The sequence below is a fragment of the Arvicola amphibius genome, chromosome 9 (assembly GCF_903992535.2).
Source record: "Arvicola amphibius chromosome 9, mArvAmp1.2, whole genome shotgun sequence".
NCBI classification, from domain to species: Eukaryota; Metazoa; Chordata; class Mammalia; order Rodentia; family Cricetidae; genus Arvicola; species Arvicola amphibius.
In genome coordinates, this window is record NC_052055.2 from 74,091,819 (window position 1) to 74,113,345 (window position 21,527).

Consider the following 21,527-nt stretch of genomic DNA (forward strand, 5'->3'; position numbering starts at 1 on the left):
GGTGCAGGTATCCTCTGAGCCATATCATCAGTCCTTAGTTTTGTAATTTTTGTAACTACAAAGTTGTCAGCTCCCTCTGAGCATTGGCACATCAGAGACCACTGGCCAAGCTTTCTTATCTATCTATCTATCTATCTATCTATCTATCTATCTATCATCTATCTATCATCTATCTATCTATCTATCATCTATCTATCGTCCATCCATATATAATTTATATTCCTACCAACCTATTATGCTTATCTAGCTATCTACCTATCATCCATCTACCTACCTATTATCTATATATCTATCTACTTACCTACTATATATCTATTTTTCTATCATCTAATATCTATCTACCTACCTACCTAGCTGTTACATTTATGTCTCTATCTACCTAGATATCTATCATCTGTCTGCCTATCTATGGTGTTGGAAGTCCTTCTGTATATGTGTTGCTTTTATTGGTTAATGAATAAGGAAACTGAGCATATAGCAGGGCAGAACAGAGCTAGGCAGGAAAAACAAAACTGAATGCTGAGAGAAAGGAGGTGGAGTCAAGGAGATGCCATGGAGCCACCAGACAAGAAAGACACAAGCTTCCAGTTGGAACCTTGCTGGTAGGCCACAAGTCTTGTGGTAAATATAAAATAATAGAAATGGGTTAATTTAAGAGATAAGAGTGAGCTAGAAATATGCATAAGCTAATAGGCCAAGCAGTGTTGTAATTTATACAGCTTCTGTGTGATTATTTTGGTTCTGGGCAGCCAGGAACAAACAAGCAGCCTTTATACAACAGATTGGCATCCAAATGGCATGGGAAGTCTTTCTGTATATGTGTTGCGTTTATTGGTTAATAAATAAAGAAGCTGCTTTAGGTCAATGGTTTAACAGAATATAGTCAGGCTGGAAAAGATATATACAGAGAGTAGGCAGAGTTCGAGAGATGCCATATAGCTGCCACCTGGAACAGATGAGCCGAAACCCTGCTGGTAAGTCACGAGCTTCATGGTAAAATATAAAATAAAGGACATGGGTTAATACTAGATGTAAGAGCTATCTAGCAATACGCTTAAGTGATTGACCAAGCAGTGATTTAAATAATATAGTTTCTGAGTGACTATTTTGTGTCTGGGCAACCGGGAATGAACAAGCAGCCTTCCTACTATCTATTACTATCTATCTATCTATCTATCTATCTATCTATCTATCTATCTATCTATCTATCTATCTCTATCATCTGTCTATCTATCTACCTATCTACTATCTACCTACCTATCTATCATCTATCTATTTTGACCTCACATTTCTTTCTTATCTCACAGATAAGACTGTGGTTCAACAACAATGACAACAGGCCAAACACAGCTCACTGCTTTATTTTTATAAAGATTTGCCTTCCAATAAAAATATCAACACTCGTCTGTGGTTGGCTTTCCTCTTCAATGGAAGATAATAGGAGGCCACAGAAATTTTATGCTTCATAAAATCTAAAATACAGAAAATATGGAAAGAAGTCTATGACTGCCCACAGGCAAGGAGAGAATGAGCTATTATTAGGTTTGCTCAAAGGGCCAATTTTTATTCCGGGTCCTGTATTTTACAAGTAAGATAAATTCTGTGTGGTCGTCACTGACCTTATCACTCCTATGCTCAGGTCAAGTGTGCAATGTCTAGTGTACTATTTTAATCTCAGCAACCCACGGATAATACAGGACCAGGGAGGAAACACGCTTCTTTAGAGTACAGTTGCTGTGATGCTTTTGCTTACATACTCAGAGAGCACATGCGCAGATGTGGTAAGGAGACCTATTTCCCGGCACTTGGTTTCTACATGTACTCTTTTTTGAAAGAGATCTAAGAAAACACTGCAGTTAAGTCTCTCCCCTCCTCCCTCTCTTCCCCCTCCTCCTCCGTCCTCTCCCACACAGTAGCCTTTTCCCAGCTTTATCAGAGTGCTCCCCACGCAGCCATCCTGACTTTTTCAATCTGCTCCATTATCCCTCTGGTGTAACCATCTCCTGGGTACCAAACAAAAGGGCAGTTTGGTAACACGTCTAGGGGAAAAGCCCTTGGGATTCAGGTCAGACACTGGAAAGAAAGCCTGACAGCAGATGTGTGTCCTTTTGTCTACAAGCCAGCCTGGCTGAAGAACCATCCATCGATTCCCATGTGTGTCTTATTCCTGTGAGGCGTGTGCCACAGCAACCCGTATGAACTGGGAAATAATAAAGATACAAAATTTTTATTATAAATAAATTGGATTGTTTGAGAACTTTGGTAATAAGGACGAGTTTGGAGGAGTATATGATAGGCCGGCCATTTTTGATAACTGAATAGACCAAATACCTGCAACTTCTGCTAGCTGGATATTTTATATAGAACAAGAAAACACGGGTAAATAGTTAAATATGGTATGGCAAGTGACCTACACCAACCTGAAAGTGTGTGTGGAAAACTGAACTAAAATGTGCAGAGAGACTAAAAACACAGGGAGGAAGGAAGAGAAAGCGGTCAAGAGGGAGGGAAGGAAAGCCTTCTTAGGGTGTGTACTAAGGCCTGTTGTATTCATTCGATGCTTGAGGGGGTGGCCAAAAGGAAAAGGTCTGAGCCTGCTGGGTTGCATTACAAAGGTGGCAGCTGCCAACAAGGCATCTGGAGAAGGGGTGTCCCATTGTCCCTGGAATCCTGGTTCCTGGGTCTCAGTATCTGCTCTCTGCCCTTTCTGTATGGGGCTGCCTCACTGCACACCCCCTAGATCATGGTAGTCCCAAGTATCATCTTTAAGTGTTAGTTGACCTTATCAAAATGTTAAAACTATGAGGCAAGGGAAGGCAATGTTATACTGTGGCTGGAAACAGCCTACAGTGCAAAGTCTTGTCTGCAGTTCGGGCTCCCAGCTGTGAGGCTGTCAGTCACGGGCTATGAGGCTAAGGCTCACCCAGAAGCTTATGGCTACTGCACAATGAAACAGGGATGTGGAACATTTGGTGATCAGTACTAGAAATCAGAGATCTGAAACAGGCTTCAAGCCAGTTTCTTCTTGATCCTAAAAGCGTGGGAGACCTAATGAGCTAGGACCCTCCATAAACAGATATTACTATTAAGTTAACCAGGTCCTCTAATTCAGATTCTATCACTGACTTCTCCAAATGACTGGTCTCCCCTAAAATAACTATTTACAGAAATTATTTTTGAACAAATTCACCAATCAGCCCTTCCTCTTGTTTTTTTTTTCCTTTTTCCTTTTCTGTTTTAGTTCCCTATTGCTATAGTATACAGATAATAAATATTTTTCTACTAGACCAAAGATAGGGGGTGACAACATTTGGGGTTAATGCTTCAATCAGATAGGAGGGATTCCAAAGGGAGCCACTCTGGTAATTTATCTTCATTGTCAACCTGACAGAAATCACCTAGGAGACACATCACTGGGCAGACTGTGACAGCATTTTCCAGAGGTGTAACTGGGGAGGAAAGAAATGCCATGAATGTGGGTGGCATTGGTGTAGGAGTTCCTTCTGTATTTGTGTGTTGCTTTCATTAGTTGAATAAAGAGACTGCCTTGGCCTTCTGATAGGGCAGCCCTTAGGTGGGTAGAGTAGATAGAACAGAATGCTGGGAAGAAGGGAAGTGTGGCAGACGCCATGATTCTCCAACCCTAGATGGATATAGGTTAGAATCTTGCCGGTAAGCCACAGTCACATGGTGATTCACAGATTTAATAGAAATGGGTTAATTAAGATGTGAGAGTTAGCCGATAAGAGGCTAGAGCTAATGGGCCAGGCAGCAATTTAATTAATACAATTTCTGTGTGGTTATTTCGGGAATTAAGCTAGCCACGCAGCAGGACATGGCCCACTCCTCATTACAGCATTTGTGTACTGGAGTTACAGACCAAATAAAAACAGAAAAAAGAAGTAAGCCAGCTGAGCACCTGTATTCAACCCTCTCTGCCCCCGACTGCAGAGCCCTGTGCAGACATGCAACCAGTCACTGTGCACTTCAGTCCATGACTGCACATATGGCCAGTCCCTGTGCACTTCTGCCCATGACTACAGACATACAACCAGACATTGTGCATTTCTGCCCGTGACTGCAGACATATGAACTGGCACTGTGCATTTCTGCCCGTTACTACAGACATACAACCAGACACTGTGCACTGCTGTCACCATGATTTTCCTGAGTGATGAGCAGATCCCTTCAAACCTCACCCAGGACAAACCTTCGTCCCTTAAGTTGCTTTTGTCTAATATTTTGTCACATTAATGAGAAAAAAATAACATATCTCCTTGTTCTAAACTCTCCCTGTTCTAATACATGCATAGTTCTGACCTTGGATGTTTAAACTTAGGCATGGTGAAGTTTCTGACCTCCTTTAGAGAATTTTCTAAAAAGTTTTTAATTTTAACTATCACTATTAGACTAATTGCACTGTAGAAACATTTTATATCACATTACAGAATACAGAACTGAATGAAAGCTTGCTTCTAGTGGAAATAGCTAAAACTATGATGTACAAATATATGTGATGGAAAACAAGTGTTTTAGTCATGTATTTTTAGTTTCTCAAATTACAGTGTGATGTGGGAAAAAGAAAGTAGCATTCTTCAACAAGACAAAAGAAATAGCCTAGATTTTCAAACATCTTTCTGATAAAAGACCATTTTGTCAAAACTGTGAGAAATGGCTCTGCAGCAGTACTGTCAGGATTTCAGCACGCATCTGTGTCCCGCGGCTCTACATTTAGAAAGCTCCACTTGGGAGAATTCCAAGGTAATCACCAGGAGAGCCGGAGCCCCAAAGAGACGGAGACCACTGCCGAGAGAGGCCAGGAAAGGAGCAGAAGCGGTCGCGGGTAAAATTTAGAAACCGCCTGCTTAACGTTTGGCATAAATGCAATAAAATCAAACCTTAGGATATTTGAAAATAAATAAAAGAAATGATGACTCTTGTATTCAGAAATAGTGTGTGTGTGTGTGTGTGAGAGAGAGAGAGGGGGGGGGAACAGAGAGAGAGACTTTTGCCTGGCAGTGGTGGTACATGCCTTTAATGCCAGCACTCGGGAGGCCAAGGCAGGCAGAGCTCTGTGAGTTGGGCCAGCCTGGTCTACAGAGCAAGTTCCACAACAGTCAGGTACACAGAGAAATCCTGTTTCAAAAAAAAAACAGGAAGGAAGGAAGAAATTTTTAATGTGTCACATTTAATTTGTAGATGAAAGTCTTAATTACACAAAGATGACATACTATTTTTGTTAAGTATAAATAAGAGATTTAAATGCTGCTATTTCAGGTACTGACTTACATTACAAACATGTGATGGAGGAGGGTCATTTGTCTATATGTTACTTTCATTGGTTTAAAGAAACTGCCTTGGCCCTTTAATAGGACAGAGGTAGGCGGAGTAGAACAGAATTGTGGAAGAAAGAAAGCAGAGTCAGGCAGATGCCTCAGGCAGACGCCATGCCTCTCCTCTCTGAGACAGACGCAGGTTAAGATCTCTCCTGGTAAGCCACCCCTCATGGTGCTACACAGATTACTAAATATGGGTTAAAGCAAGATGAGAGAATTAGGCAATAAGAGGCTGAATTAATGGGTCAGGCAGTGTTTAAATGAATACAATTTGTGTGTTGTTATTTTGGGTGTAAAGCTAGCCGTGCGGGAACGCAGCCCGCCGCTCCCATCACTACAAACATGCTATATATCTGCCGAGATCAGGCTGAACCCTGCCCAAACTTATGCTATGTTTTGTAAAATATTCATTTTCAAACTATGTCTTACCTCAAGAAACTCTATTTTACAAGCAGACTTTTCCCCAGCTTTGACATGAAGGATAACTACCCCTGGATGGGCATGTGAAGAAGACCGTCTACCTGGCAGGTGGCCCATCTGTCTGCTGGCTCCTTCACCTGGACTCGGTTCTGTCGGCTCTGCAGCTGAACACAACCATACAGTTTCACTTCCAGCCGGTGGCCTGCAGTGTGGCTGACCCACAAGCGCAACTACTTCCCAATGGAAGCTCATGTTCTCTCTCAGCAATACAAACTGTTACATTTCCATCAGCTTCCTAGCTCCTCAAAACTTCAGAAATTGCTTGAATTCTGCAATGGCCTTTTAGCCTTTTAACCATTTTGCGACCTACACATAGAAGATGATAGATAGATAGATAGATAGATAGATAGATAGATAGATAGATAGATAGATAGATAGATAGATAATATAGCTATAGATGGTATAGATATTATGTGGCATGTAATGTGTGATTGGAGAATTAATATTAGAAATTAAGACTGAGATAAAAGTGAATCTTGGTCACCTAGCCCAAGACTACCAAGGGAAAAGGGAAGTCTGGAAAATTGCTGCCATGGAAATTGGCACTGCCTCTAATTTACTGATAGTCAATGATTGAGAGAAGATACAAACATGATCCCGTACTTCTGACATTGCACACTCAAAACATACCTATGTTATATGTAGCTCAAACCGATGCTGGAGGAGCTAGAGCAATGTTAATAACTGACTGGCTACCTAACATCACAGATATGTTAGCTCCTTCATTGAGTCTTCATGGATACCTCCCAACACTCCTATCTCAGATAAGTTAATGTGCTCAACTGTGCGAGACAGGCTTTTCTGCCAAAGATGGTGTCTTCTATAGCCCTCTTCCACCTAGTGAAACCCTCATGCATGCGTTTGTTTGCCTATACCCCAATGACAGACATCCCTGAAACTTCACGCTCTAAGACCCTTCCCCTTTGTGTTGACCACAAATTAGCTAATCCCATCAGACTGTGAGGTCAAGGTCCCAACAATGCAGTGGGCCATAGGACCCACCCTGCATTAGAATAAGCTCACTAAATTGAGCTCCCTATCCAGGTGTGCTTGCTCTCCCAAGTCAGATCATTGTGCATTATTTTGCAAAAGTAATGATTGTCTTGCCCAGTGACTTTGGCATTGCTTGTATATCTGTATTGCAACATCATAAATATTCTAATATTCTTTTCCAACACAGCGAGGCATGTTGACAGCTTCACAGCAGCCTTTAAGGCTAACAAGAAGCTGCACTCATGCTAATATCCCACACTGCTTTCCAAAGGAGGCAGGGAATAAAAATGACAAAAATCACAGCCTAAAAGGATCTTGGACACACGAGCCCAAGACAATTTATCAGGATATAAATAACTATAATACAAGTCTCAGAGTAGAGGATTCAGGCATCAATGGAATTCATCCCCTCTCGCCTGTGGCTGGAATTTATATAAGTCTAGAAGGGTGGGTAGGAGTCACCCAACCAGAAGGAAAAATAACAAATTCTAAAATAAGTCATGAAACTATAATTTCTTAAACTTAAGATGGAATGAGTCAACTAGAACAGCAAAGGATTTCAAAGAAAACTCCACTGTTTTTTTATATTTTAAGCCCCTTTCCTCATACAAATAGATATACATACATATGTAATAAACATGTAGAAGGAATGTTTCTTTAGTCAAATATTAGGCAGCTAAAGAGACATCAGCAGTCTTGGAGGACATTAAGGATGGGGGGGGTTACCTCATAATCAGCTCTAGACACCACCTCCTGTTACCAAGGTAACAGGAGAAAGGGAAGCATCACATTTCCCCTCCTTAAAATTTAAAGTATCATATAAAAAATGGGCTTTGATGAAGCCTATCGAAGAAAATCTAATTCCTACTGGTCAAAAAAAGGGCATGGATGGAGATATGCTATTCTGATGGATCTCAAAGACACTTTAAATATCATTGTCCTTTCCCTTAAGCTCACCCAACAGCACCTGTCAATCACCTAGCCAGGAGATCATGTGGCAAAAAAAAAAAAAAATTTGCTTGAAGACAAGCCAATGGAATGGGAGGAATAATTATCCCCTCAAGGAAAACAAAATAAACTTATGCCCTCCAGAAACCATCTCAAGGCAGTTGCTTCCAAGTCTTTACTGCTAACTGTGCAAAATAATAACTTCTCCTCTGACTTTTTTCTCTCTGCTTTTCAGATACTACCTGAGTCCGAAGCACACATCCCTTGACACTCTGAGCTGTGCCAATCTTGCTTGAACACCTCACAACATCTGTAGCTGCCTGAAGAGCTCTACTGCTGGACCACAGCCCTGAAGGCAGGACATGCTTTCTTCCTCTTACCCATGTTCCTCCTCCCGGCTGTTGCCATGGCTTCTATAATGCTTGCCTGCTGCTTCTCTCAAACTCTAATAAAATGGCCCTCAAAATCCAAGCCCATCGCCATTGTCCTTGGCTTCTCAGTCAGCCTCCACCATCGGCCACATTCAGACAGTCCGGTTAGGTGGCATGTTCCATCATTCCCATTCCAACTGGAGTTGGTGATCTCCCCTTAGTTCTGTCCCACTGTCTCCATGGGTGAACGCACCCCTCACGGTCCTGACTTTCTTTCTCATGTTCTCCCTCCTTCTGCTCCTCATTAGGACCTTGGGAGCTCAGTCCAGTGCTCCAATGTGGGGCTTGGTCATTTTCTTCATCAATCGCCAGGTGGAGGTTTCCTCACGGTCCTGACTTTCTTTCTCATGTTCTCTCTCCTGCTCCTCATCAGGACCTTGGGAGCTCAGTCCGGTGCTCCAATGGGCGCCAAGTGTAGCGGCGGTCGAAGGAGTTTGGAAATAACCAAAATAGTCCTTTTAGAATAAATCAGTTTTAATAAAAGGAGAATAAGGGAACTCACAGAGCCAAGGGTCCAGCGAAGCAGAGTGTAACATGGGGGAAAAAAACAGGGCCTCCTTCCGGGACCCGGTCCTTTAAAAAGGTACCTTTCTCCCCTGGGGCAGCCACGCCCCTGAACACAGGGATTGGGCCAGCTGCCCCAACATCTCCCCTTTTTGTCTAAATAAGGCAGATTCAGAAGCGATGGTGGAGGCTGACTGAGAAGCCAAGGACAATGGCGATGGGCTTGGATTCTACGGTGTGGACGGGCTCTGTGTGGGCCTTGTCAGCTGGTTGATCACCTTCCTGGACCTGGGGGGAGTTGGGAGGACCTTGGACTTAACATAGAGTAGGGAACCCTAATGGCTCCTTGGCCTGGAGAGGGAGGGAGGGGGGACATGGGTGGAGGGGAGGGGAGGGAAGGGGGAGGAGGAGAGAGGGAGATGGAAATTTTTAAATAAAAAAAAATAAACCATGAAAAAAAAAAGAGCTGCAACAAGACATAAAAAAATGGCCCTCAAATTCTTTCTGATTTAGTTTTTAAACACCCTTTATGATTCTCCCCTTGTTGACTGAGGTTTTCTGTCCCCCATTGGTCCTGCAGCCTTTCAGTCCCAAGGAAGCACACAGAGGTCTACATTAATCATAAACTGATTGACCTATTAGCTCAGGCTTCTTATTAACTAATTCTTACATCTTACATTAATCCATTATTCTTGCCTGTGTTAGCCACGTGGATTGATTGGTACCTTTCATCAGTGAGGCATTCTCATCTTGTTTCCTCTCTGTCTGGGTGATGACTTCAGATTGACTCTTACCTCTCCCCAGAATTCTCTTGTTCTCATAGCCCCAACTATACTTCCTGCCTGGCTACTAGCCAATCAGTATTTTAATAAAATACAAGTGACAGAGTACAAACCATTGTTCCACAGCATCCCATGACACTGAAACAGCATTCTGTAAGACCCTAACTAATAACTCTGGCAAAAGAAAGGATTCATGTTTTGGCAAAAGGAAAATGGCAGACAGTGATAAGTCATTCATATATATATATATATATATATATATATATATATATATATATATATGTTTTTCAAGACAGGGTTCTCTGTGTAATAGTCCTAGCTGTCTTAAAACTAGCTCTTGTAGACCAGGTTGGCCTCAAACTCAGAAATCTGCCTGCCTCTGTCTTCCTAGTACTGGAATTAAAGGTCCCAAGTGCTGGGATTAAATGTGTATGCCACCACTACCTGGCGATTTATTTTTAAGACATGATTCAAAGAGCCAGAATCAGAAAGTGGGTTTTAAAGTGAGATTGGATAGCGAGATATTTCCCTGCTCCAGGCTCTCTGTATTCCAAGACAGGTATGACTGTACTGCCAAGAACGTGCAGAAGAAGAAAAGCACATAACAAATTCCCTGTAAAGTTAGAGCGCCCACTCGTCCACTCCTACACAGACCACAGGGTCCTCCTTTACCTCTGAAATCCTGGGTGCTCACTTCTGCTGACTCCCCTGCACAGGTGCTAACATTCCATACGCACAGGCCAGCTTAAGATCAGTGAAGCTGAGCTGTGTGCATAAAGGTCAGTGCTCATGTAGAAGAGTGGCTGACGACAAAAACAACTGACAACATTGTTTGATTGGAAGCGTCACCCCAGCTGCTGACATCCTTATATCCAGAGAGTCTGGAATGTTTGGGTCCAGGTGTCAGCCTAGCCCCCTGGCACCCGTATATCCAAGGAGTTGGGATGTTTGGTTGGACACTTCACCCCAGCCCCTGGCATCCATTCTAAAACGTCTAAATGGAACTTTCCATTCCAGGTCCCCTGCCCCCAGAGTTGTCACAGTCCACCTCTGAAAAAGCCCACCAAACAGTGACCCCTTCCTAGGGAGGGTCAAGACCACTCCCACAGGCTCTTTAAACTGCCCCTCCCCCAGAGAACAAACATGTGGTCTTTCTGGTTCTCCTCCCCTCACCCCCCACCCCCCCCCACCCCCCCCCACCCCCCCCCACCCCCCCCACCCCCCCCCCCACCCCCCCCACCCCCCCCCCCCCCCCCCCCCCCCCCCCCCCGCCGCCTCTGTGTTTTGCCGGAGGGCAACCCAGGAGCACTGCCACCCATTAAACCTGGGCTTTTTCTAATTTGGTTTGATTTGGTCTGATTTGGATTATTGCATTGGCAGAGAGGTTTGTCAGGCCAAAAAAAATTTGACAAACAGGACCTGATGTGACACCATCCAGCTATGATTCTTACCAAAACTGGGCCCAGAGAGCTACTTCCTAAATAATTTCCCTAGAAAGAAAAAGTAATGAATAAAATGTTAGTATTTTATACACTTTTCCCATGTGCATATTGTGTACTTGTGTGTGTGCACATGTGTATGCACGTTTGTGAGCACACCTGTCTGTGGGCACATGTCACACATGACACATAGAGATCAGAAGTTAAAAACAGTAATTATCCTTGATCACACCTTATTGAATGAGGCCGGGTTTGTCAATTAAAACCAGAGCCACCAACATGGCTAGGATTAACAGGCAGCTTGCTCTGGAGACTTGCCATCTCTGAGTTCCACAGGATGTACTCTGAGGTGGGCCACCGCACCCACTCCGCATTATGTGGTTTCTGGCAATCCAAACTTCAGTCCTTGTATTGGGACTAGTAAGTTATTAAGCACTGTGCCGGCTTCCCAGTCCAGGGAGCTTAGACTTTCATTTCAAAAAATTATTTATTAGTTTAGAAAAATTGTAATCTTCCCCTGACTCCTACTCATGATCATTCTGCTAATATTTGGGGGACTGGCTGTCTTTTGCCCTTGTCTGAAGAGTCTGCCTGAGTGAAGAGTTTTGAATTAATTCCCTTGGCAGAGGAAATCTCAAAATAGCCTAGTGTAGTCTCTGTTGTGTGGTTATTAGTGGTAACTCTAATGAAGGTTTATACTGGAAAGGAGTAAACAAAACAGGGTAAATTACAAAATGTCAAACAGGAGAAAAGGAACACTAGAAAGTGAAACACTCAGTTCAAGTTACACCCATGTGGGCACAGTTTACTTCCTGCTACCTGCATATCATCAAGTTTGCCTGTATGCAGCCAGGTCCCTGCCAAGATGATTAATGAACTGAACCTCTGAAACTGTAAGCCACCACCTCAATTACATGCCTTTGTAAGAGTTGCCATGGTCATGGTATCTCTTCACAGCAATAGAAACCCTAAAAAAAGACAGTTGGAAATCTAAAACAGAAACTAAAAATGGTTTTCCTGACACCAAAAATAATTGACCAATAACTGGTTGATGAGTGAAGTGGATGGGTACTTGGGGGTGAGCTGTGTCTGTTCGCCTCGTTCAGAGAGTTCACAGGAACTCGTGGAACATGACGGAAGAAACCCACTCCGGAGACTCCAGACAGAAGATGCATACTGAGACTCAACCCCCAGGCTTCTTGACCACATATGGCCTGTGCTATTGTTTTAAGCAAATCACACATTTGACTGGGCAGAGAAGCCACTCAAAAATTTGATATGAAAATGAATATTCCACATTATCCCCCAAATATTTCTTCCGCAGTAAAAAAAGATGCTACTTGGGTTTTTCTTTTTTTTTTATAAAACATCAGCATTTTGTTTCTGCACAACCTCAGTATGTATGCACCGTTAGCTTCTTTTCCTAGACAGAACTCCTGTAAAAAATACATTCAGTCACATTTGTAAAGTTCACGGGAGAAAGCATGAGAATGGGTCAAAGACAGTGGCCAGGAAGTTAACCTTTGGGTTCACTGCTGTCTCCTACAAACACTTTCTTTTGGGCATGTTGTTTGGATTCACTGCAGGGTTTGGAATACTAACTCTTTGAAAACACAAGTCACGTAGAAATGTTTCTCTCCAAACTGTGAAAATGAAACAGATACACAACTTTCCCTATTTCTTTACTTTAAAGATAAACATGACAGATTTGATATTTTTAAATTTGTTTTAAAAAAATTGGTGTGGGAGGTTCTTCTGTCTATGTGTTGCTTTTATTGGTTAATAAATAAAGAACTGCTTTAAGCCTATGGCAGGGAAGAACAGAACTAGATAAGAAAAGCTAGGCTGTATGCTGGGAGAAAGAAGGGCAGAGTCGAAAAAAGACATGAAGCCGCCAGAGTCAGACTTGTTGAAACTTTGCCAGTAAGCCACTGCCATGTGGCGATGCATAGATTAATAGAAATTGAGAAATTAAATTAAGATGTAAGAGCCAATAAGAAGTGAGAGTTAATGGGCCAAGAAGTGTTTTAATTAATACAGTTTCTGTGTGATTATTTTAGGTCTAAGCTAGCCAGCCAGCTGGGAACAAACAAGCGGCCCCTCCTCCAACAAAAAACATTCAGACAATTTATCTTGATTACATTCTTCGATCTCCCCAAACTGCTCCAGATCTTCCCCGCATCGCTACACACCTAACTTGATGGTTTTGTCCTCTCTTTGATTTTTCATTGACAAAAGATAGATAACTAATTCCCATGTCTCACCGTGCTTCCTGTGTATGCTGTGTGTTCTGGTTATCCTGACTTTATGACCAGTTTTCATCTGTTATTGGGGTCTGGCTTTAGTAATTTATATTTCTAACAATTTAGTTATTATTACTACCATTGTTATCATAGCTATTTTTGTATGTTTTAAGTTATTTGGATAATTTCAAGAAAGTCATTGTAACTGTCATCATGATTAATTAAATGTACAATAATTTGAAAACGTGAAGTAATTTGACATTTTCATGATACTAAACCTTGCCATTCAGGAATATAGTATGTTCTCTTCTTTTTAAAGTACTTTTATGAAATATTATTATTTCCTCCATATAGGTCCATCCCAACCTGAATTTTTTTGTTTGTTTTGGTGTGTGCATGGGCTTGCTGTGCATAGGTGTGTGCATGTGTGTGCGTGTGTGTGGTGTACACAAACATGTGCAGGTGCACACATATGTATATAAGAACCCATGGAGGCCAGAGGAGACTCTGCGGTGCCCTGCTCTATCACCCTCTGCCTTGTTCCCTTGAGGTTAGATCACATCCTGAAGCCTCAATGATCCTCCTGTCTCCGCCTCCCACACAGACACAGGCACAACCTCTCCAAGCTTTTCATGGGGGTTCAGGGAATTTGAACTCAGGCTCTCATAGCTGTGCAGCAAGCGCTTTTACTTGCTGAGACATCCCACCCCCTAACCTATTGTTCTATGCACCGAAAATAATAAGGAGAGTTGAAGAATTCGAGGGGAGGCCTACACAGCCCTTCAGGTATTTCTGGTAAATGAACACCAGAAACCAAAGGACTGTCCGTCGGCTCCGAGGCTCTTGCACTGGGGCTGAAAAGACAGCAGGAGCATGGAAGGCCACATCTCCAATCCCTTCCTACGCTCCAGCCACCAGCCTTTCCAAGCATTGTCCTCTCTAAGTCTTCCAGAGGTCGGCACGGTACCTAACATCTCCGGCATTTGTGATTAACTGTGTTATCAAGGGTGCAGGCTCCTTCTGGAGAAATACAAGCAATAGCCTTTCGGAAGCTGACTCGGCTCAGCCGCTTCATTCCGACACTTGGGATGCAGAAGATGAAGGGGACAGTGGAGGACGATGGTGGGGGAGAGACAGCAAGGACTACGGCGTTTGCTAGAACAGATAAATTACAGCTGACGGGAGACAGGGAGGACCAAAAGACTAACCCTCTGCCCTTTACTCCACCCAGGCATACACACATAAAAACAACTCATATTCCATTCTGTCATTTCAGACAAGTTCAGCAATGCTATGCTAAATCAACCGCTTCAGTTCTTCTGAGAAAAACTGTATCTCCTGTTAATTTTTACAAGTAGTGCCTCCCACATTAATGGGGTAGTTTTCGATTCCTATGTGTGTAAAAAGACAAAGGGGAGCCTGTTTCAAAATTGGGATGTCTTCTCCTTTCGTAAAAAAGAATCAAGAGCATGCTCCCATTTATATAGTAAACAGAAGTGAGAAAATATGCCGTAAGTAAGACATAAAATAAACCTTACACCTCAGCATTTCATCTATAGGGGGAAAAAAGAGATTATCCAAATGCCTTGATAACTCCCCTTCAGAACACACTGAAAAAGGAGTGGTTGAATGAGAAGGGGCGAGAATTAATCAAGCCGGGGAAGAGTGTGGCATGGGAGTGAGACATGGACTATGATTAAACTGAGAGGCAGCCGGGTGGAACCTCCCTCCTGGCTCATAACTGTGACTGGGAGGTCAATAACCTATGGCTATCAGAGGAATCGCTGTGTGCTGAGCCAGGAGATGGAGGGGTCACTTCACAGACTTAGGCTACCAAAAGGACCAAGTCCTGCAGTTCATACAGGAAACAACGAGCATTAGAAACAGCTTCTGGGGACTGTCTTTTCAGCCCATCGTCATACATGGATGTCTGCACGGCTAGGGTATCAGGCTGGAGTTCACAGGCTGTGTGTTGCCAATGGCACTAACTTGGCCTTAGGGCTATGGGAGGAGGATAAAATTATAGATTTTGGCTGGAAGAGATGAGATTTGGGGTAGGTCAGATGAAACCTCTTGATTTTGTAAATAGTTAGATACGGTTCCCAAGAATACTGAGAAATACTGTTGCAATATGCTTCTGTGTAGTTTATTGCATCCTAGGTCCATGCCAGCTCATAAAGGCCAGGATAACAAAGGAAAACGAGTCTCATGAAATATTCCCAGAATAATAATACATTAGTCTTAGCCTCTAACCCCCCACATTAGATTCAGGTTATCAGATTTCAAGTGGGAGCGGAGAAGTTTTTTAATAAAATTAACTATTCTGCATCCATAACTCCATTGGAGAAATTGTGGCTCTGTTACTTGATCCTTTACTTCATTATTTCGGACAATTTGTCCCATAAAAGGCAACAAAGATCCACTCGAGTCGTAACTCTGGTTATTAGCCATAGAGCCCGGGCTAGCTGGGGAGGAGTGATGAGTGAGATTACTAGGTCAGCTGAGATGGCATGATGGAATCTTTAAAGAATGCTGTCATGGGCTGGCAAGAGGGGACAGAGAGCACATCCAAGTGGGGAGAAGCTGTGAGTTAGCCACGAGCACAAATGATGGCAGTCTGTGAGACCCAAACCTGGAGCTACTGCAAACAGCACAATGCAATGAGACAGGACTGGGGAGCTAATGAAGTTAGTGAGGGCAGTGCCATGCTCACCATGCATGCCACCCTGGGCTTCGTTTCGATTTTGCTAGTTGGCAGGCTTGTTTATGTTTACTAGCAAAATCAAGGTCATTCTGTATTTGCACCTGGACACCCTACAGTGTCAGTATGTTCCATCAGGATTGCTGTTTTATCCAAACACAGCAGTGCCCAAAACAAAAACAAGGCAAACATAAAAATAACAGAGTGCACGTGCTGGCTGAACAGAGTGCACACGCGGGATGAACAGAGTGCACACACGGGATGAACAGAGTGCACACGCGGGATGAACAGAGTGCACACGCGGGATGAACAGAGTGCACACGCGGGATGAACAGAGTGCACACGCGGGATGAACAGAGTGCACACGCGGGATGAACAGAGTGCACATGTGGGATGAACAGAGTGCACACGCGAGATGAACAGAGTGCACACGTGAGATGAACAGAGTGTACACATGGGAAGAACAGAGTGCACGCACTGGATGAACAGAGTGCGCACGCGGAATGAACAGAGTTCACACGCTGGATGAACAGAGTGCACGTGCTGGATGAACAGAGTGCACATGCGGGATGAACAGAGTGCACACATGGGAAGAACAGAGTGCACGCACTGGATGAACAGAGTGCGCACGCGGAATGAACAGAGTGCACGTGCTGGATGAACAGAGTGCACACGCTGGATGAACAGAGTGCACATGCGGGATGAACAGAGTGCACACACTGGATTAACACAGTCACGTGCTGGATGAACTGGGAGTTTGTGGTTCAGTGCTGCCTCACTGTTATATTGAGAAAACAAAGCAAAGGAAAAGGAATAAATGCTTCAAGGAAATTTAAACATGAACTTCAGTGTTCATGATAAAGAAAGCACACCTTAGTGCTGGGTGAGTGCAGGGCTGCTTATATCAAAAGCCTCTCTAGTGGCACAGCCTGTACCCAGCCAGCACTTGGAAGGACTCCTATAGATATGAGGTGAGCCTGGACTTATCTATGAGTCCAAGGTTAGCCTGGGACAACAGAAAACCTCATCTGAAAATCAACAAAAATATGATACGTTTCAAAAACAAGTAACAACTAATACATGGCATAATAATTAATATGTAGTTTAATTGAAAGAGAAGAGACACGTAATTTAATGTTCCTCTTCCGTTCTATGGGCACAGCAACACTCACCATTTTGAGAACAAACAACATTTCATAGGAGGAAGTTTTATTTGGGGAAATTGTTCTTCATTAAAACAGAGAATCAAAGTCAAATTAAACTATCAGTTTGTGGATTCTTTTAATTAAAAAAACAATAAAGAGATTGACCATGTTTTGGGCTAGCACACAGTGACTTCAGGTAATCACTGTGTTGTTTGAAATTGCCAGTTGTGGGCTGGAGGGATGGGTTGATGAGTTAGGAGAGCTCGCAGTGCAAGCACAAGGATGGGAATTTGGATTCCAGAACCCAGGCAGTAAGCCAGGAGTCCAGGGAAGGCCTGGTACGCCAATGCCAAATGGTTGGAGACTTGAGAATAGCAGGCTTCCAGGGAGTTGAAAAAAACACAAGCTCCAAGCTCAAGGACGGACTCTGCTTCATTGAATAGGTGGAGATAGAGTTCCTGACACCCTCCTTTGGCCTCCTGCATGTGTTCTTTGTACAGCCACTTGTACACACACACACACACACACACACACGTGTATGGATATGTTACAGACACACCACACTCACAGACAAAGATTTATTTTCATAAATATAGAAGCATATTTCTTACACTCACATGTATGCATAACACGTGTAAGTAAGTTACACACAGCAACATCACCATTACGGCTGGTGGTTCAGCAGACGCTTGCCTGAGCACCCCAAAGAAGAAACCTCAGGACTCCTGCTTTTCTTGTCTCCCCTGAAGCTCAGACAGTACCATGAAGAAAGGCTCCAGATCAGATCAGTCTCATAGCTTGAAGTAAGAGTTAGTGATACCGGGACTAGAGAGCTGACTCAGCAGTGAAAAGCACTTGCTGCTCTTGCAGAGGACCCAGAACCCATGCCTGGAGCTGTCCCCGCTGTAACCTCAGCTCTAGCAGATGCCATGCTCTCTTCAGGCCTTCTCATACATATGCAAAGACACGCACGCACACACACACACACACACACACCTGAGCAGATACACACACTCCCACACACATATACATTTGTGAATATACAAATACAGACACAAACCTACACATGAATAAAAAATAATATAAAATAAAAGAAGAAAGGGGGGAGAGAAAACTAGTGATAGGAAGAAATGGAGACTGAGCTTGTGATTTTCCTGGCACCAACTGCAGATTTCACAGGCTGAAGTTCCCAGGGACACAATGTCATTCAGTGTCCCCTGCCAGTGTCACTGTGTGCTTGGCATTGGTGGATCTACTGGGCAGGCAGACAGTCCATGGCCTGGTTGGGAGCAGTCTCTGGCTCTGCCCTGCAGGTACAGTTCATCCCGCCCTCCTGGAAAACCCACATTTTAACAGATATATTAAGAACAAAAGAAAATAAACAAACAAACATAAGACCCACCCCCAGTCCGCTGGAGTGAGCTTCTGGGGCTCAGTCTGGGAAACCCTGCTGGCAATGGAGACAGGAAGCAAAGATCTGGAGAGAGATGCAGAGACTGGGACATGAATGCATCACAGGAGGGAAAGGAGCAGGGATGCCCTCTGCAGCAGACAAGGGAAAACTATAGAGGCATGATGCAGCCCTCCCCCTCCCCCAGAGCAGGATGCCCTCTGCAGCAGACAAGGGAAAACTATAGAGGCATGATGCAGCCCCCCAGAGCAGGATGCCCTCTGCAGCAGACAAGGGAAAGGGATGAGGTATGAAACAGCCCCCCAGACTGTCCGCTGTGATCAACCGATGGCACACTCTCTATATTAGAGATGTCCAGAAATGATTAGGGAGCAGGTGGCCTAGTAAAATGGAGAGTTAAGGCCATGAACTAGGCATGTTCTTTGGCATGTTTACACATTGGCATACTACTCAGCGGTAAAAAACAATGACATCTTGAAATTTGCATGCAAATGGATGGAACTAGAAAAAAAAATCCTGAGTGAGGTAACCCAGACCCAGAAAGATGAACATGGTATGTACTCACTCATAAGTGGTTACCAGCTGTAAAGCAAAGGATATTGAGCCTATAGTTCATGATCCTAGAGAAGCTAAGTAACAAGGTGAACCCTAAAAAAAACACATAGATCCACCTAGAAAGGGGAAATAGACAAGATGACCTGACAAAATTGGGAGCATGGGGGCAGGGGAAAAAGGGAGGGTGGAAGGGGAAAGGAGAAGAGAAGGGGAGGGAGAGGAGAACTTGAGGGAACAGGATAGTCAAGATGGAGGACAGAAATAGAGAGCAAGGAAAGAGATATCTTGATTGAGGGAGTCACTATGGAGCTAGCAAAAAGCCTGGTACTAGAAAAATTCCCAGGAATCCAAAAGGATGACCCCAGCTAAGACCCTAAGCAATAGAGGAAAGGGTGCCTGAACTGGCCTTGCTCTGTAGTCAGACTGATGACTATCTTAAATGTCACTGTAGAACCTTCATCCAGCAACTGACGAAAACAGAGGCAGAGACCCGCAACAGAGCACTGGACTGAGCTCCAAAAGTCCAGTTGAAGCATGGGAGGAGTGAGAATATGAACAAAGAGGTCAAGATCATTATGGGTACACCCACTGAAACAGTAAACCTGAGTTAATAGGAGCTCACCAACTCCAGGCAGACAGGAAAAAGGTACCAGCATAGGACCAAACTAGACCCTCTAAATGTGGCTGACAGATGTATGACTGGGGAAGACTGAGGGACCAATGGCTGTGGGACCACGATTTACCCCTACTGCTTAGAACTGGCTTCTGGGGAACCCATTCTCTTTGGATGGATACCTTGCTCAGCCTAGATAAAGTAGGGAGGGCCTTGGGCCTTCCCCAAAGCAATGTGCCTTATCCTCTTTGAGGACTGGATGGAGGTGGGGTGGGAAAAGGGGAGAGAGTGGGAACTGCAATTGGTATGTAAAATGAAAAGAAAAGATAGTTTGTTTTCTTTTTTAAAAAATTATAAGGAAAAAACAAAACAAAACAAGGAAGGGCAGGGTGTACGCCTGTCCAGGGAACGGCAAGGCCTCAGGAAAGATGGAGCATTAGAGTTCCTCTCTCCACGTGGTGAATCCATTCCTTACACATTCTGCCGTGGAATGAATGACAGGATCATTTCAACAGACCTGCAGATTCTGTGGGCTCACATCTGTTCCCCCTGCCTCTAGATTCCTACCTGTCTAACCCCAAACCACTTCAAGTCTTTGAGATAAGGCCAAGCCGGATCCACCTGCTCAACCCATGCTTCCACTCCTGGCTTGGGTAATTAACCACATTCAGGTCTGTTTTCTTTTGTATACAGCTTATGGTAGCCACTGTCTTGATTTATTTATGCATTAAATTGATCATTGGGTTTTTTTTTTTCCTCTTAGAATAGAGGCACCAAGAAGAATGTGATCATTGTTTATGTCTTCCAAACTTCTGAAGCAGAAACGCAGGGAGCTTTGTCCTGAGGAGTGCTGGGAGAAAAATCTTTAAAGGTAATTTGTTCACCTTTGCAGCCGCCTGCGGCAGTAGACAGTAGATGGACAAACACCAGGTAAACTGCACAGATGAAACCCAAAGCCTAGGGAAGCAGGTGTGGGTAGTGGCTTTGAAGAGGTCTGTAATCCTGCACGAGCTGGAGGTCATTCATTCGTGCAGGGCTGTGCACTCACACTCCACACTCGATAAGGCGCTGAAAACACCCAAGCCTTGCTGTGGCCGGCCATGAGGCTCCGCACAAGCGGAGGGCAGGAGTTAAGGCAGTTCTCAATGGCTGACGGGATGCAGAAAGCACCTGCTATGCACATAGAGGCCCTTGGCTAAGAACAGAAGGCACATAGCGTTTCAGTATAGATGAACTATGTCCAGGCCCGGAGAAGTCACTAACCTCACTGGACAGACTTCAGTAGGATCACATGGCTAAGACCGTGCTAGCAGGACCTATAATCACATCCACCAGCTCCTCCTAATGAGGCTGCTCTTGCAAAGTTCAGCTCCCAGCACCCACATCAGGTGGCTCACAAGGGCCAGTTGCTCCAGCTCCAGGGGATGGGGCTCCATCTTCTGGCATCTGTGGGCACCTACACTCACATGCTTAGAGTCACATGCAGACATGTGAATGTCCACACAATCTAAAAGTAAAAGTAAGCTGAAAAATGTAAAATAAATCTTTCTAGAACTATATATCTATTTAATATCTATCTAATTATGGACCTAATAACCTATGGTCTATCCATCTCTCCAACCATCTCATATTGGTCTATTTTTCTGCAGAAGACTCGATAATCCAGCATGCCCTAATATTCCTTCTCTGGCATGTTCCTTGTATAGATTCAGGGATATCTTCCTCAGTATCAATCTCCAGGATTCATGGCCTCATGGCCTCCTCCCACGTCTAGATTTCTGAGCCACTGCAACAGCTTATGCATAATTAGTTCTAGAGATATTTTATTTGCTCAGAGAGCTCTGAGTTACCTCTATATACATATGTTTTTTTTAAGTTTTATATTTTTATGAGTTGTTTTCTATTCTGCAGTCATGACTTACAATGGACATCATCGACACAGTACA

At 43.7% G+C, this 21,527-nt stretch overlaps 1 protein-coding gene across 3 annotated transcripts in view; it reads right to left on the bottom strand.

The window, feature by feature from the left end:
- The window catches only part of LOC119823934 (24-hydroxycholesterol 7-alpha-hydroxylase), an 87,513-nt gene that overhangs the window by 36,715 nt on the left and 29,271 nt on the right, over positions 1 to 21,527 (bottom strand). The window lies entirely within an intron of this gene.